Consider the following 18,725-nt stretch of genomic DNA (forward strand, 5'->3'; position numbering starts at 1 on the left):
ATCCACATGCCCTGTACTTGGAACCAGTGGAACTGTGTGCCTCTGTGACTCCGTCCTATAAACAAGTATCAGATGGGACCCAACATGTGACTGGAACAATGGATGGGTGGGCAGAGAGAAAGAATAAATTGTACATAATTGTAATTATCAGTAAAGTAGTGGGCTCTGGGGAGGCAGTGTGAATATTCAATACCATGTTCCCTGCACTCCAGTTACTTCTGGCTTCCCTTAGATGTCTCAGGTTAAAGCAGCCCCAGGCACTCCACATGGTTTAGTTCCCCCACACTTCTGGGGATCTGGATGACACTCTCATCAGCTGCATGCTGCCTGGAATGGCTTCTCCTGGAACTCATAGTGTGTGGACGTGTAGAGCCTTGCCAGATTTTCCAGGGAGAGGTATAGTTTCTGAGCATTATGACTTATTCTTCGCTCTTTATATGGTCTTTCTCTTAATGATCAGCAAGTGGACTCTGCTTAGTAGGTCTTTAGAGAACATCCTCTCCTCTCATTGCTGCTTTCTCAATACATTAAAGGATTATACATAAACATGTATGAAATAATAGGTTAAACATAGTGTACATGATATGGCAGGAAGAGTGTCAAAGAAAAAGATTAACTTATATTAGCCTGTCTCCTCCTCACTCCCACATCAGGGAAAATGATTCAATGTTGCTTCTAAAAGCAGAGCTTTCTAAATCCACCCAAACCCCAAACAATAAAGAGATTTTGTGTTTGATTGTACAAGTTGAAGTGAAGTGGTTCATGATGGGAAGAGCCTGGGTTGGGTTTATGGAGAGTGGGAAGACCCAGACCCAGGGAGGTGGCTATTTATTGAGAAGAGAGAATTTTAGGGGGAGGGCAGTACATCATGTGTACCTACTCTTTCACTTGACGTTGGCACATTGTTTCAGGATGCCGAAATTCTATGCAGTTCAGACAATAGTCTCATGGGAAAGTCTGGTTGGTGGTGTGGAGCAATTTTTGTCCCGGTTGGATCAGGGTAGTTGGGAGAGTTTCCTGCCCCAACATTTCAACAGGAACAGCACTAAACCTTGACACTGGGCAACAAAGAGAGCACTGGACTGAAGACAGTCACCTGGACTAAGAACCTGTGTGCTTTTGGTCCATCTACACCTAGAACTAGGCTGTGGAATTGAGGATGAAGGCCCCACAGACAGAGAAACCAATGTGTGAGGTTTAATTTCTTGTCCACTCAAAAGAGTAGAGGCTCAGTTTAAAGAAGGGATTCTCAGCCTGGTACAATGGGCATTATAGAGTGGATAATTCTTCGTTATAGGGCCATCCTGTGCATTTACAGGATATGGAGCAGGATCCCTGCCCACTATCCACTGGATGTCAGTAACACTTTCCATTCCAGTTATGATATAAAAATGTCTCCAGCTCTTGATAACCTCCCCTGGTGGCAAAATCAACTTCCATTGAGAGGCACTGGTTGAGGAGTTGAGGTTCTCCCGCTTGAGGATGCATCTGAAGCATTTCGGGGGATTGTTAATACAGATAGTGGGCCTCACCCTTAGATTTTCCGGTTCAGTAGTTTTAGGGTAGAGTCCCAGACTTACATTTCTAACAAGTTTCCCGATGCTGCTGGTCCAGGAACCATAGAACTATAGATGAAAATTAGTATTGCACACTTCTTAGATATATTATTATTTTACCTTAGTATTTATAATGTAAATTTTTTAGGTGAAGGTCAGCATGGGTAACCGGGGCTCTTCCTCACGGTGCTGGCTGTACTAAATCACAAATTCCTTCTGACTCTCCAGGATGCAGAAGTCTGCAGCTATCTTCATGTCAAAGACAGTGCGCCCCAAGGCCCTTGAGGAAGCCGGAGAGCCTTCTGGGTGCATCAGTGACAGTGAAGCTGAATTTAGCAGCAAAAGAAGGCAGAGACTGAGGACACACAGACACTGCCAGCACCTTGTGCTGTGAGGTATCACATTTCTTATTAAGGTTCAGAACAGGGAAGAACTGCTTGGTGTTCTGCTGAGAAACTTGGACTCCCTCCTCTGCGGTCACACAACTGTCACGCACCAGGCAGTCACTCAGAAACATCTTGGCATTGGCCAACTATGGATTCTCCCTTCTCCTGAGCCGGACTCCAGACGTTGATTGCAACATTCTCTTGGTCATCAGTTTTTGTTTTTTACTACATTCATTTCTTGTGCAGTGCTCACACTTCATCTGGAGTGGGGCGGGTGGGGGCCAGCTCAAGTGACCTGGAGGAAACATGGGGAGAGCAGTCACCACTGGTTGCCCCTGGCACTGCTGACAGTATCCTTTCTTCCTTGTGCAGTGTTTAGGGAGGGGAAGCAGCTGCAGTGCCCAAGTCTGAATTCTAGGTGGCCGGCAGTGCTGTCGGGATGGTGCCATCGGCACTGGTCCATTGGTGCCTGTCCTGTCCTCTGGAGATTGAACCTGAAGGACTGCTAAGGGAGTCAGTGCCCAGTTCCACCCCGCCTCTGCCACTGATTGATTGGACTCTGTGAGCCGAGAGGAGGCACCAAGAGGTCTGCTTTCCAGCTGCTCTCCAGTTGCCACTGCCACCAATTGATTGGACTCTGAGAGCAGAGAGGAGAGACCAAAAGGTCTGCCTTCCAGCCGCTCACCAGTCGCCACTGCCACTGATTGATCAGAGCCTGAGGGACCCCGGTTCCCCCTTTAGCCACCCTCTGATCAATCGGAGCCTGAGGTCCGGGGGGATGGACCAGTCTTTTGGTTGTCCTAGTCATCATGGCCACAGGCTATATATATATATATATATATATATATATATATATATATATATATATATATATGTATGTATATATATATATGTATATATATATATATATATATATATATATATATATATGTATATATTCCCTATACTATACTTTACATCCTCATGAATGACTATGTTGTAACTGCCAATTTGTACTTCTCAATTCCTTCACCTTTTCCACCTACCCTCCTGACACCCTCCCATCTGGCAAACATCAGTTTGTTCTCTGTATCTATGAGTCTGTTTTATTTCATTTGCTCATTTATTTTGTTCTTTAGATTCCACATAAAGTTGAAATTGTGTGGTATTTGCCTTTCTCTTTCTGACTTACTTCACTTAGCCTAATATCTCTAGGCCCATCATCAAAAATTCTCAAAACTTAATTAAACATTGTCATTAAACAGTGAAATAGCCAAACACCAAACTACCCTTTTACAACTTTGCCATGAAACCTGACAACTAGAGAGCACCTGAGATTCTTTTTTAATAAATGCAAAAAAATCTTCAGCTATTGAGTGTTGTGCAGTGGAAAAGCACAGACTTTTGAGTGATAAGTCTTGCCCATAATGTATATTCAACTGGGTTGTTTGAAATCTGACCTAAAAGAACTTTCTTTTTTTAAAAATTTCTTTATTGATTAAGGTATTACATATGTGTCCTTATTCCCCCATTACCCCCCACCTCCCATTCATGACCCCATCCCCCTGTTGTCTGTGTCCATTGATTAGGCTTATATGCATGCATATAAGTCTAAAGGATCTTTTCTATTCAGAGTGACATCTTTACTGTCCTCATGGACCCACGTTTAAGGGCACATTTTCTGTCTCTGCTGCTCAGCACCAGCCCAGCTCTACAACTACTTGTCATGAGCTCCCTTCATACCACCCCAAGGTAAGTTGCATACACAATCTGGCATTCTTCAAAGTGCTTTCCGAGCTAAGCTGGAGACCTCCACACATGAAAGCTGCCATTTGTTTTTAGTTTTTAGTGCCTTTGTCAAGAGCAGGAAGGATTACAGTGGACAAGATAAGCCCCGCCCCTCCAAGAAGTACCTGTGGTCAGTGAGGAGGAAGAGGCTGATGCCACTGAAAAAGGGAGAAGCACCTCAGTCAGGTAAAGGAGAGCACACCCCACTCATGACACCAGCACAAAAGATGAGATCTCATGACATTTATGAAATCAATAGGATATACTGTGGAACACAGCATGCAAAGTGAGGGTGGAGTTTAATGTGTTATTGTAATTTTAAGGATTTGTAATTTTGTAAAATAAAGGTCCAAATTTTAAAAATGCCTTATGTTGTGGATAGGATTAATTGATTTTCACATTTTTTAATGATCCAATAAATAAGTTAATAATACCACATTGTCTGTGTGTAATTGTGGATTCATAATGCCTCATAGAGTTGATGTGTTTTAATGACAGTCATAGCTCTCCATTATTGCAACTTTCACCAATAGATCCCCCTATTCTGTTGATTCTTAAATTTGTTGGACATGGCCTCATTAATGTTTGAAAGCTTTTTTGCTTTTTGACACATAAAGTGGTTCAAATTTATTTTATAACTCTCTGCAGGAAACCAGAATCAATTATTTCTTCAAAGAAGTCATAGTTCTTTTTACTGATAAAAATTAGAGATAAGAATGTCTGTATCTTATTAATGATAAGCTTTGCACGTTGACCCTTGATTCCATTTATCTCATTAATGTAGAATGAGAATAGCACTGCCTACTAACACTAACTTATTAAAATAATTAAACAAGATAATTCATATAAATTTCAGTGCCCACTATCTGGTCCACAATAAATGTTACCTTCCCTTATTATTATAACTGAAATAGAAAAAATATTAAATAGATTCTCTGATTATTTCAATTCTTCAAGAGTTGGTGAGGAATTCATTGGTCTATGATTAATCTACTTGCTTTAGAAAAGGCTCAGGCCATTCACCTAGGAATTCATTTTGTATTTCACTCTCAATTCCTCTCACATCTGTAATATTTCTTAGTCTTCTTTGAGCTGGAGGTCCCAACCAAGTTGCTTCTTTTACAAAGCTCATGGATGCTAACTTCACTAGGGAGTTCTTTTAAAGGAACAATCCAATGTTCTTAAAGATGAAGATAAGATATTTCATGCAAAACAAGATGACTTTGCAGTCTTTGATGCATATCTTTGGATATCTTTTAGCATGCTGACTGCCTCATTGTTTGATGTAAATGGTAGAAAAATATCCAGAATACCTCAGGATTCACCCTCATATCCATCTAAAGACTTAAAGTTTCTAGACCCCAAGTCTACCTAACATAGCTCAATTGTCTCTGGTAACTTTCTTATTTGTTTTAATACCAAGGATTTCCTGCCTGGGGTAAATAATAGTGCTCTATCAAGAACTTTTATAAGGCCCAGCCAGCGTGGCTCAGTGGTTGAGTGTTGACCTATGAACCAGGAGGTCATAGTTTGATTCCTGGTCAGGATACATGCCAGTGTTGCAGCCGCGATCCCTAGTGAAAGATGTGCAGGAGGCCACTCATCAATGATTCTCTCTTATCATTGATGTTTCTATCTCTCTTTCCCTCTCCCTCCCTCTCTGGCATATATATCTACACTACTAAAAGAGAAAGATGCAAATTGACCATACCTCCGTGATGCCCACTGCCAATTGGGAGTGAGTGTGCAAAGTAACCCAACAAAATGGCGGGTTAATTTGCATATGCAGGCACGGAGCAAAGGCTGAAGGCTCCACCCGAGCAAAGACTGAAGACTGAAGACTGAAGTCTCCACTGAAGGCTGAAGGCTTGACTCCACTGTGGCCTGAGCCAAGCCTGAAGGCTGAAGGCTTGGTTCTGCTGAAGGCTGAAGCTTGGCTCTGCTGCATCAGGAGCCAAGCCTGAAGACTGAAGGCTTGGCACCACTGCAGCCCAGGTCCCCGGTGCCGGAGGAAAATTGGTGCTGGCAGCCAGGGGAAGAAATGCCTATGGCACGAATCTTCGTGCAACGGGCCTCTAAAATAAATAAATATATATATATACACACACACATATGAGTTTTTACAGGGAAAAGAGAACACACTGCATGTGAAAGTGACTTGTGACTGCTTCATGTAGTGGAACTATAGATTATTGTTTTAAATGCCCAAATCTAGTGCACTAGGTAATGTGGTAACAAGGAAGGACTAGAGGTCAGGAGTGTGTCTACTTTTGGGTGTAGTTCATCCACTCAGTGGAAGATACTGGGCAAATTACATTAGCATGCTATGTTTTTATTTCCCATTTCAAAAATGCAGTTAAATATATGCACTTGTAAAAATAGATATAAAGAGGATTGTAGAAGTGCATGTTAGACAGTGGGCTCAATATTGCAGGTGGAGTCTAGTTATCATCTGCCTAAGCCTCATTTAATGATTAAATTAACATCAATAAGAGCCAGGGAAGAGAAGAATTCATTAATACTTCAGTGGTGTTGGGGAATTCCTACAAGCTGGAGAGTGAAGATCAGGATTAGGGAGAAATGAAACAGCAAGAATCCACCACCTATCATACATGTGAAATGTCTGCTAGGAAGGCACAAGGTGGAGGATCAGCCTATAGTCAACACATAAGATGGAGGAAACCCAACTCAGGCCTATTATTGATCAGAGCTAGATTACCCAAAGCTTGGCACGTTGACCCTTGATTCCATTCTGATTTTTGCTAAGCATTTTGCTAGTGTGAGGCAGTGAGAAGGAATACTGGGGATGGGAAGGAACAGAGTTTCTGACCCTTGGAAGAGCAGAGGGTCTTAACAAAAAGATGGCAAACTATTGTCATGTCTTGCAATGTGTCCCATCCCATCTTCCCAAAATACCAGGCACGTGCAACTGTCATTTTTTTAAGTGTGGAGAGGAATTCTCAAACTCAAAGATAAAATGAAAACCAGGAATGACTAAAGAATTGGCAAGGAAAAGAGAGGCATCAGACACAACCTGTGGCTGAATTCACACCTGCTGAAGGAGAAGTAGAACAAAGAGCAGACTATAAGTATTTCCTGCTACATGCATATGAAAGAATCACTTAGAGATTTTGGAAATTAAGTAATGGAATTTCAGTAAAAAATCTCAGTAGACAGACTGAGTAGCAAAGTGGACACTGTTGACAGATAATTAGAAAGCTGGATGATCTAGCAGAGTATAACACAAAATGAAGACCAGATGGGAAATATGAAAGAAAAGGCAAGAGAACTGAACAACACTGACAAGTTTGAACATCCACCTAAATGGCATTCCAGAAAGTGAGAAGAGTATAAATGGAGTGATAACAGTAATTTAAAAGGAGGAAAAGGCAGACTTAGCAGAAGAAGCAGAAATGTTTCCAAAAGTGAAGAATGTCTTAAGATTGAAAGAACGCACTTCAGACTGAGTATGAAAAGAACTCATTAGATATACTACTGTGCAATTTCAGAGCGCCAGAGATGAAGACAAATTCTTAGAAGTTCCAGAGAGAGAGAACAGATGGGTTATGGTTAGAAGACTAAGAATCACACTGACTTCAGACTTCTCACTAGCAGCTCCAGGTACTGAGTAAACAGAGAAGTGATATAGAAGTTATCAGGCCCTAGCCGGTTTGGCTCAGTGGATAGAGCATCAGCCTTCAGACTCAAGGGGCCTGGGTATGACTCCAGTGAAGGGCATGTACCTTGGTTGTGGGCACATACCCAGTGGTGAGCGTGCAGGAGGCAGCTGATCGATGTTTCTCTCTCGTCGATGTTTCTAACTCTCTATTCCTCTCCCTTCCTCTCTGTAAAAAATCAATAAAATATATATTTTTAAAAAGTTATCAGGCTTTAGGCCTACACACATAAAGGAAGGCAAAACATTGGGAATAAAGTACAGCATATGGAATATAGTCAATAATGTTGTGTTATTGTGACTGCAGGGCCTCCACTTGGGTCACTGTGGGGCATGGCCAGCCTAAAAACCACCACAGGCCCCTCACCCAGGCTGCCCCACACCCCAAGGGAACCCCTATCCTGATCTGGGACACCCTTCAGGGCAAACCAGCCAGCCCCCACCCGTGCACCAGGCCTATATCCTATCTAATCTTCCTATCTAATAAGAGAATAATATGCAAATTGACTCACTCCAGCACACAAGATGGCTGCCCCCATATGGTCAAAGATGACTGACCCCATGTGGACACAAGATGGCTGCCACAAGATGGCCAGTAGGGGAGGGCAGTTGGGAGGGACCAGGCCTGCAAGGGAGGGCAGTTGGGGGGGACCCAGGCCTGCAGGGAAGAGCAGTTAAGGGTGACCAGGCCTACAGGGGAGGGCAGTTAGGGGCAAACAGGCTGCCAGTGGAGCAGTTAGGCATCAATCAGGCTGGCAGGGGAGTGGTTAGGGGGTGATCAGGCTGGCAGGCAGAAGCAGTTAGGGGCAATCAGGAAGGCAGGCAGGCGAGCAGTTGGGAGCCAGCAGTCCTGGTAGGATAGGGCCTAATTGGGCAGTCGGACATCCCTCAAGGGGTCCCAGATTGGACAGGGTGCAGGTTGGGCTGAGGGACACACCCTCCATGCACGAATTTCGTGCACCAGGCCTCTAGTAAAAATATAATATCTATTATTTATAATAATGAAATATCCACTAGTGACCAGATTATTATGACCACCCCATCAGTACTTTGTTGGGCCACCTTTTACCTTCAATACTGCAGCAATTCTTCTTGGCATTGACTCCATGAGATGTTGAAAGGTGATGCGAAGAATCTGACTCCATGCCTGATGAATAGCACTGTCCAGTTCTGTGAGATTTGATGTTGTGGAACCAGCTGCCAGATGGCTCTTTTAACTTCGTCCCACAAATGCTCAGTTGAATTGAGATCTGGTGATTGTGGGGGCCACCTAAGCAAGGTAAAGTCTCCCTCATGTTCTTGAAACCACTCCTGCACAATACGAGCACCGTGGCATGTTACATTGTCTTGTTGGAAGAAGCCATCTCCATTGGGATACGCCATCAACATGATAGGATGAACTTAATCAGCAGGGATACTTAGGTATGTTGTGCTATTCAGACGTTGTTCCACATGAATTAAAGGGCCCAAATCATGCCAGGAAAACATGCCCCAAACCATAACACTGCCCCCGCCAGCTTAAAGGGTGGTTCTCATTCATGTGGGGTGCATACTTTCATGCTGTTTCCGCAAAATTCTCACTCTGCCATCTGCATGATGCAACTGGAAACGTGATTCATCGGATCACATGACTTTTTTCCAATGCTCGACTATCCAATCCTTGTATTCCTGTGCGAATTGGAGACGTTTTATTTTGGTAACTGCAGACAGCAAAGGTATTCGAACAGCCTTCGGCTTCCATATCCCATACGATGAAGTGTATGGCTAATTTGCCTAAACATGTCAAGTGGTCATAATAATCTGGCCACTCAGTGTATATTCAGTATATATAGATACTTTTTAACATTTATGTTCTAAACATATTTGATGACATGGATTATGTCATTTTAAATTTAAAAACAAGCTATAAAATTATATTTATATATATATATATATATATATTAAAACAAGCTACAAAATTTTATATATATATAATTTTGTAGCTTGTTTTTAAATATATATATATATACATATATATATACACACACACACACACACACACACACACACACACACACACACACACATACACACACACTAAGTGGCCAGATTATCCTCTCCTCTGATTGCTGCTTTCTCAACACATTAAAGGATTATACACAAATATGTATAAAATACTAGGTTAAACATAGTGTACATGATATTGCAGGGAGAGTTTCAAAGAAAAAGACTAACATATATTAGCCTGTCCCCTCCTCACTCCCACAGCAGGGAAAATGATTCAATGTTGCTTCTAAAAGCAGAGCTTTCTAAATCCACCCAAACCCCAAACAATAAAGAGATTTTGTGTTTGATTGTACAAATTGAAGTGAAGTGGTTTGTGATGGGAAGAGCCTGGGTTGGGTTTATGGAGAGTGGGAAGACCCAGACCCAGGGAGGTGGCTATTTATTGAGAAGAGATAATTTTAGGGGGAGGGCAGTGCATCCTGTGTACCTACTGTTTCACTTGACCTTGGCACATTGTTTCAGGATGCCGAAATTCTATGCAGTTCAGACAATAGTCTCATGGGAAAGTCTGGTTGGTGGTGTGGAGCAATTTTTTTTTTTTTTTTTTTTTTTTTTTTTTTGGTGTGGAGCAATTTTTGTCCCGGTTGGATCAGGGTAGTTGGGAGAGTTTCCTGTCCCAACATTTCAACAGGAACAGCACTAAACCTTGACACTGGGCAACAAAGAGAGCACTGGACTGAAGATAGTCACCTGGATTAATAACCTGCATGCTTTTGGTCCATCTACAACTAGAATTAGGCTGTGGAATTGAGGATGAAGGTAAACAGAGAAACCAATGAGCAAGGTTTAATTTCTTGTCCACTCAAGAGAGTGGAGGCTCAGTTTAGAGAACAGATTCTTAACCTTGGCACAATGGGCATTATAGAGTGGACAATTCTTTGTTATAGCACCATCCTGTACATTTATACAATATGGAGCAGGATCCCTGCCTTCTACCCAGTAATATTCTCCATTCTAGTTATGAAAATTAAAAATATCTCCAGCTCTTGGTAATCTCCTGTGGGGCAAAATCACCAGTAGTTGAGAACCACTGATTTAAGAGTAGAAGTTCTCCCACTTGAGGATGCATCCTAATCACTAACACAGATTGTGGGCCTTGCCCCTAGATTTTCTGATTCAGTAGATTTAGGGTAGGGTCCCAGATTTACATTTCTAACAAGTTTCCCAGTGATCCCGATGCTGAGGTCCAGGAGCCATATTTTGAAAATCATTGGTTGAGAAATAAGAGAACATACCTTATTCTTTAGAACTATAGATAAAAATTCATATTGCATACTTCGTAAATATATTGTTTTATGTTAGTAGTTATCATGTAATTTTTTCTTTTAATTCATTTGTAATATTTCATAAAATTTTTTTTCAATTAAGTTGACATTCAATATTATTTTATATTAGCTTCAGGTGTCTAGCATAGTGGCTATACATTTATATAACTTACAACGTGATTTCCCCAATAGGTCTAATGCCCACCTTACTCCATATATAGTTATTACAATATTATTGACTATATTCCCTAAGCTATACTTTACATCTCCATGACTATGTTGTAATTGCCAATTTGTACTTCTCAATTCCTTCACCTTTTCCACCTAGCCTCCTGACCCCCTCCCATCTGACAACCATCAGTTTGTTCATTTATTTTGTTCTTTTGATTCCACATAAAGGTGAAATTGTGTGGTGTTTGCCTTTCTCTGTCTGACTTATTTCACTCAGCCTACTATCTCTAGGTCCATCATAAAAAATTCTCAAAATTCATATATACGTTGTTATTAAACAGTGTAGTAGACAGACATTAAACTACCCTTTTACAACTCTGCCATGAAACCTGACAGCTGGAGAACATCTGAGATTCTTTTTCAATAAAGGGAAAAAAATCTTCACTATTGAGCGTTGTGCAGTGGAAAAACACAGACCTTTCAGTACTAAAACTTGCCCATCATGTATATTCAACTAGGTTGTTTGAAACCTGACATGAAGGATCTTTACATGAAGTTCTTCATGGCCCCATATTTAAGGGCACATTTTCTGTCTAAGCTGCTCAGCACCAGGATAGCTCCCCAACTACTTGTCATGAGCTTTCTTCACACCATCCCAAAGTCAGTTGCATCCACAATCTGGCATTCTTCAAAGTGCTTTGAGAACTAAGCTGGAGACATCCACATAGAGAAGTTCCTTTTGTTTTTTGGGGTGTTTTTTTTTTTTTTTAGTGTCTTTGTCAAGAGCAGGAAGGATTATATTCCTTATATGGTAGCTAGACCCTACTATTGAGGTGAATTAAGATTCCCCATAAATACCGTTGACTGAGAGGAAATGAACAACACAGCAGATTCAGCATTTAAGAGTTGGGCATTTCAAACAATTGTATTGCAAAAAGGGAAGAGGAAGTGTTAACCACCAGATGGAGAAGAGGGATCCATAACCCAGCTCCTTAACACAACAAAAACAATAGGCTTCATTTATATGAGTACAACTAAAGGTTGTGCCTGTGGTCAGCAAGAAGGAAAAGACTGGTGACACTGAAATAGGTAGAAGGACCTCGGGGTCAGGTAAAGAACAGCACACTGCACTCATGACATCAGCACGAGAAATGAGACCTCATGACATTCATGAAACCAATAGGATAGTTTATGGAACACAGCAGGCAAAGTGAGTTTGGACTTGGTACTCATCAGGCAGCCAATTTTAAAAGGCTACTTGAAAGGATTGCACTCAGAGGAGAACAAAGTGTTTGTTATACCTCAAACTGTTTAATTGTTCTCTTTGTTTGCCAATATGTAGTGCGCTTTTATTACAGGTTGGCTGATTTGCTCATAAAATTTGTCCTCTGAGGAGATGTGATCTATCTATTTATTCATATTTACTACCCATTAGTTTAAAAGCATGCTTTCTGGGGAGGCCTTGTTTACCACACTGCAGGGGATCCTTGAGGGAGGTGAACATGGTGAGGGGTAGAGAGGAGGAGTCTTCCTGCTGCTGGTATGATCCTACCATGGATCCTGAGGTTCTTGATTCCACGTATACAAAGACTCTTGGAAGACTTCACTCAGTCTTATGTGGATGATGCAGGGTATTGACTTCCTTTCTGGGCCATGGCTGAGACAGATGGTATCAAATGATGGATTGCATATGTGCTTAAAATTCCGGTGGATTCTATTATTTTGTTAACAAATCATTTTAAAAGTATGCGATTTTAAAACAATTCTCTTTAAGTACCCTTTAGAAATAGCATTTACTCCCATTTACATTATAAACAAAATTAATTAAGCACTTTAAAACTATAAATTTAACTTCTATTTTAAGGATGTCAATTTTGGGCAACAAATGAACTATTCTTAAATACTAAGTAATCCTTGTAATCTCATACAATGACCTTTTCAAACTTATACAGTACATCTAAACTTTTATTAGCTCTTCTAATATTGAAGCACAACATGAAGAAGACTTCAACTGTAAAATTTCATAAATCTAAATCAATTATCCTAATTATGCCTTTTATATTGGGTTTAAATGTTATTATTCTAACAGGTAATTTATATATAATTATAAATTACCTATAGTGTTCATAATAAGTATATGAACACTAAAACACTAAATAGTCATTACTTCCTCTTTAATTAAAAAATATTTGTACTATGAATTTGATTACCCTAAAAGAATTGTCCCTGGTCTGGTATTTATTTGGTCCTCCAGAGGACATTTGAAAAGGTCAGGAGACATTTTGGTTGTCACAACTTGGGGAGATGGTGCTCCTGGCATCTAGTGGGTAAAAGGATGCTGCTAAACATCCTGCAGTGCCAAGGAAGCTCCTCATAAAGAATTATCTATAGTGCCAAGGTTAAGAAGCACTGCTCTAAACATATGTATATTCTATACTAACTCTTACCTACATGAAAAGTATCTGTACCATCCCAGGTTTTGGAAGTTATTTCCTATCGGAAAAGTAGTTAAGATACCTAGTTTCTTTGCTTTTTTTTACATTATTTTGTTCACTTTTATTGAATTTATTTGGGTGACATTGATTAATAAATTACATAGGATTTAGATGTACAATTCTATAGTACATCATCTGTATACTGTATTGTTCACCAACTCAAGTCAAGGGAATCCCTAGTTACCTTTTCAGGAAACTGATAGAACATGTTGGACAATGTTTTTAATATTATGTCAATAATTTCATAACTTCAAGGGTGAAGAAACAATTTAACCCACTTCCTTGAATTAGAGTTATATTCATGTTAATATTTTTTATTTGCTCACAGAAGTCTATAGCTTCCATCTTGGTTGGTCAACTAATTGGGTTTTAGGGTTTTCACATGCAAAACTATAAATTGGGATACCTTTTGATATGAAGGGTTTCTAAGACTTCAACAACTGAGAGATACTTCTTTTGTACCTTTAGGACATTATAACTCTAAAGGATATTTTAAATGATACCCCATTGAAATTTCCAGATTTCATATGACTTTTGAAGTTTCCGTATACAACCTATGAATTTTTTTTTAAATGCCTCCTTAGCTCAGCCAGCATGGCTCAGTAGTTAAACATCGACCTATGAACCAGGAGGTCACGGTTCAATTCCAAGTCAGGGCACATGCCCAGATTGCGGTCTCGATCCCTAGTGTGGGCGTGCTGGAGGCAGTCAATCAGTGATTATCTCTCATCATTGACATTTCTATCTTTCTCTCCCTTTCCCTACCTCTCTGAAATCAATTTAAAAAAATATTTTTAATGCCTCCTTAACCAGGTCAGGTGATCAAAATTAATACCGCCAATAATGTGTCTCTAGATATGATTCACTAAGGAAGAAACAATATCATTAATACAATATTTTACCCAAAATGCATGATCTGAATCTAGTCATAAGGCAAAAATTACACAAACACTTAAAAAAAATAAAACAAACCAAAATTGAGGGCCTTTCAACAATACAACTGGCATGTACATGTAAAAATTCTAAATATCATGAAAGAAAAAGAAAGGTTGAATGATTGTTCCAGAAAAAGAAATGAACCTAAAAAATCTGACAGCTAAAAGCAATTTGAGATTCTGGAATGTATGTTAGATCAGAAATAAAAATTCTATAGAAGATATTGTTGCTATAATTGGCAAAGTTATTTTATGGCCTGTGTATTAGTTACCAATAGTAGAAAAACATTAAATTTATATTGTGGTTAGTATGATGAGAATGTCCCTGCACTTCCATGATCCATGATGAAATATTTGGGACAAATAATCAAAATAGCTGCAACTTACAAAAGCATTTAAATACATGTATAAACAAACGCAATAAACTAAAATCAGTGAATGTTGGTGAAGAGTATATATGTACTTAGAGTTTAATGTATTATTGTTGCAATTTTGAGGATTTGTAACTTTATAAAATAAAGGTCCAAATTTTAAAAATGCCTTATGTTCTGGGTAGGATTAATTGATTTTCACATTTTTCAATGATCCAATAAATAAGTTAATAATACCACATTGCCTGTGTGTAATTGTGGACTCATAATGCCTCATAGAGTCAATGTATTTCAATGACAGTCATAGCTCTCCATTATTGCAACTTTCACCAATAGAACCCCCTATTTTGTTGATTCTTAAATTCGTTGGACATGAACTCATTAATGTTTGAAAGCTTTCTTGGTTTCTGACACATAAAATGGTTCAAATTTACTTTATATCTGTCTGCAGGAAACCAGAATCAATTATTTCATCAAAAAGTCTTAGTTACTTTTACTGAAAAAAAAAATAGTATTAGAGATCAGGATGTCTGTATCTTAAGATTTTCATATGTAGAATGAGAAGAATAGCATTACCTACTAACACTGACTTGTTGAAATAATTAAACAAGATAATTCATATAAAATACAGTGCCCCATGTCTGGTCTACAATATTGTTCAACAAATGTTACTTATTCTTCTTATTATTATTGAAATGGAAAAATGTGAAACAGATTCTCTGATTATTCCCATTCTTCAAGAATTGGTGAGGAATTAATTCATCTATGGTTAATCTAGTTGCTTTAGAAAAGGCTCAGGCCATTCACCTAGTACATTCATTTTTTATTTCCCTCTTAACTCCTCTCACATCTTTAATATTTCTTATTCTTCCTTGATATGGAGTTCTCAGCCAAGTTGCTTCTTTAAAAAACACATATGTATGTTTTTTTATTTATATAAGAGAGGAAGGGAGAGGATGAGAGAGATAGAAACATCAATGATGAGATAATAATTGATTGGTTGCCTCCTGCACGCCCTCTACTGGGGGTTGAGCCTGCAGCCTAGGCATGTGCACTTGACAGGAATCGAACCCTGGACTCTTCAGTCCACAGGCCGATGCTCTATCCACTGAGCCAAACTGGCTAGGGCAAAGTTGCTTCTTTTACAAAGCTCATGGATGTTAACAATACCAGAGAGTTATTTTAAAGCAACAATCCAGTGTCCTTAAATATGAAGATAAGATATTTTATGGAAAATGAGATGACTTTGCAGTCTTTCATGCATATCTTTGGGTATCTTTCAGCATGCTGAGTGCCTTACTGTTTGATGTAGGTGGTAGAGAAATATCTAGGATATCCCAGGATTTACCCTCATGTCCATCCAAAGACTTAAAGTCTCACCCTAGCCAGTTTGGCTCAATGGATAGAGCATCGGCCTGTAGACTGGAGGGTCCCGGGTTCGATTCCAGTCAAGGGCACATGCTAGAGTTGCAGGCTCGATCCCCAGTAAGGGGTGTGCAGGAGGCAATCAATGACTCCCTCTCATCATTGATGTTTCTATCTCTCACTCCACTCCCTTCTTCTCTGAAATCAATAAAAATTTACTAGTATTTAAAAAAAAAAAAAAGATTTAAAGTCTGTAGACCCTGAGTCTACCTATCATAGCTCCATTGTCTCTGGTAACTTTCTTATTTGTTTTAATACCAAGGATTTCCTGCCTGGGATAAATAACTGTGCTGTATTAAGAACTTTTGTGAGGAAAAGAGAACACAGTGCATGTTGTGACTGCTACATGTTGTGTAATTATAGACTATTGTTTTAATATACCTAAACTGAGTGTCCTGTGTAATGTGGTAACAAGGTGGGACTAAATGTCAGGAGTGTGTCTGAATTCCAGGTGTGATTTAGCCAATCAGTGGAGGATACCAGGCAAATCACATGCTATGTTTTGATTTTCCATTTTTAAAATGCAGATAAAATATATGCACTTGTAAAAAGAGATATAAAGAGGATTGCATACTTGCATGATAGAGAATTGGCTCAAGACTGCAGATGGAGCCTAGTTATCTTACCATCTGCCTAAGCCTCATTTAATGATTAAATTAACATCAATAAGAGCCAGGGAGAATTCATTAATGCTTCAGATGTGTTGGGGAATTCTTACAAACTGGAGAGTGGAGAGGATGAGGATCGGGGAGAAATGAAACTGCAAGAATCCACCACTTATAATACCTATGAAATGCCTGCTAGAAAGGCACAAGGGGGAGGATCAACCCAGAGTCACAGACACACAAGGTGGAAGAAACACAACTCAGGCCTATTATTGATCAGACCTAGATTACCCAAAGCTTGGCACGTTGACCCTTGATTCCATTCTGATTTTTGCTAAGCACTTTGCTAGTGTGAGGCAGTGAGGAGGGATACTGGGGATGGGAAGGAATAGAGAGTTTCTGACTCTTGGAAGAGCAGAGGGTCTTAACAAAAAGATGGCAAACTATTGTCATGTCTTGCAATGTGTTCCACCCCATCTTCCCAAAATACCAGGCACATGCAACTATCATATTTTGAAGTGTGGAGAGGAACTCTCAAACTCAAAGATAAAATGGAAACCAGGAATGACTAAAGAATTCACAAGGAAAAGAGAGGCATCAGACTCAACCTGTGGCTGAATTCACACCTGCTGAAGAAGAAATAGAACAAAGAGAAGACTTCAGGCAAGTATAGTTGTGATATTTCCTGCTACATGCATATGAAAGAATCACTTAGAGATTTTAAAAATTAAATATTGGAACTTCAGTAAAAATCTCAGTAGACGGACTGAGTAGCAAAGTGGACACAGTTGACAGATAATTAGAAAGCTGGATGATCTAGCAGATCATAACACAAAATGAAGACCGGATAGGAAAGAGAAGACAAGAGAACTGAACAACACTGACAAGTTTGAATATCCAAATGGCATTCCAAAAAGTGAGAACAGAACAAATGGATGATAAAAGTAATTTAAAAGCAGGAAAAGGGAAGAAAAAGCAGAAAATTTTCCAAAAGCTAAGAATGTCTTAAGATTGAAAGAACGCACTTCAGCCTGAGTGTGAAAAGAACTCATTAGACATATTACTGTGCAATTTCAGAGCACCAGAGATGAAGACAAATTCTTACAAGTTCCAGAGAGAGGAAACAGACTGGTTATGTTCAGAAAACTAAGAATCACACTGACTTCAGACTTCTCACCAGCAGCTCCAGGTACCTAGTAAACAGAGAAGCAATATCAAAGTTCCAGGTCTTGGGCCTACAAACATAAAGGTAGGCAAAACTCTGGGAATAAAGTACAGCATGGGGAATATAGTCAATAATGTTGTATTAACTATATTTGGTGTCAGATGGGTACTAGACTGATCAGAGCAGTAACTTTGTAAGTTATATAAATGCCTATCCACTATGTTGTCCACCTGAAACTAATATAATATTGTATGCCAAATGTAATTGAAAAATTAAGAATAAAGAAAATGTACTAACAAAATAAATGTTAAACACATTAGAAAATACGGCAAAACAGCATTTAATTAGAACGACAATTTAAAAATTTTGGGACATACAATAACTCAGGAAGTTTAATACACAGAGAGTTTCTCTTTCTATCTTTTAAAATGAGGCATAATTTACAAACACACAGATCATAAGTTACAGTTCCGTGGCGTTGAAACAAGCTTACACTCATGGAACCTAGATCCTTTAAAAATATATATATATAGTACAATACTTTCACTTCTGATAGCACTTCACAAATGTTAACTCATTTAACTTAAAAAAAAAAAATAAGAAAACACCAGAAACTAATAAGAATGGGTAGCATTATTCACCTTACCTGCAGATGAGGAAACTGAAACACAAAGACTAGACAACGGGACAAAGACAAACAACCAGTAAATGGATCCAACCCTGGGACACAACCAGATTCCCAAACTTGGAGAACCAGCTATCTGAATATGCCACCCAAAGGGAACGATAGAATGCCTCTGGATCCCACACCAGCTTACAGAAGCTCTCCACCTCCCCATCCTCCACCCCCAGCTCTTCAAAG

At 39.4% G+C, this 18,725-nt stretch overlaps 1 long non-coding RNA gene and 1 pseudogene across 2 annotated transcripts in view; both read right to left on the bottom strand.

Moving 5' to 3' along the window:
- LOC308233734 (large ribosomal subunit protein eL6-like) overlaps nt 1-18,725 on the bottom strand; it is a 63,387-nt pseudogene that overhangs the window by 40,423 nt on the left and 4,239 nt on the right. The gene's annotated exons all lie outside the window — the stretch shown is intronic.
- Nucleotides 815-18,668, bottom strand: LOC308258117. Its single transcript, XR_013961658.1, has 4 exons — nt 18,510-18,668; nt 8,455-9,053; nt 5,421-5,784; nt 815-2,237 (listed from the first exon to the last, which is right to left on the bottom strand). It is a non-coding gene; the product is annotated as an uncharacterized lncRNA (long non-coding RNA).

This window comes from Plecotus auritus, assembly GCF_963455305.1.
Source record: "Plecotus auritus genome assembly, chromosome: 9".
Classification (NCBI taxonomy): Eukaryota; Metazoa; Chordata; class Mammalia; order Chiroptera; family Vespertilionidae; genus Plecotus; species Plecotus auritus.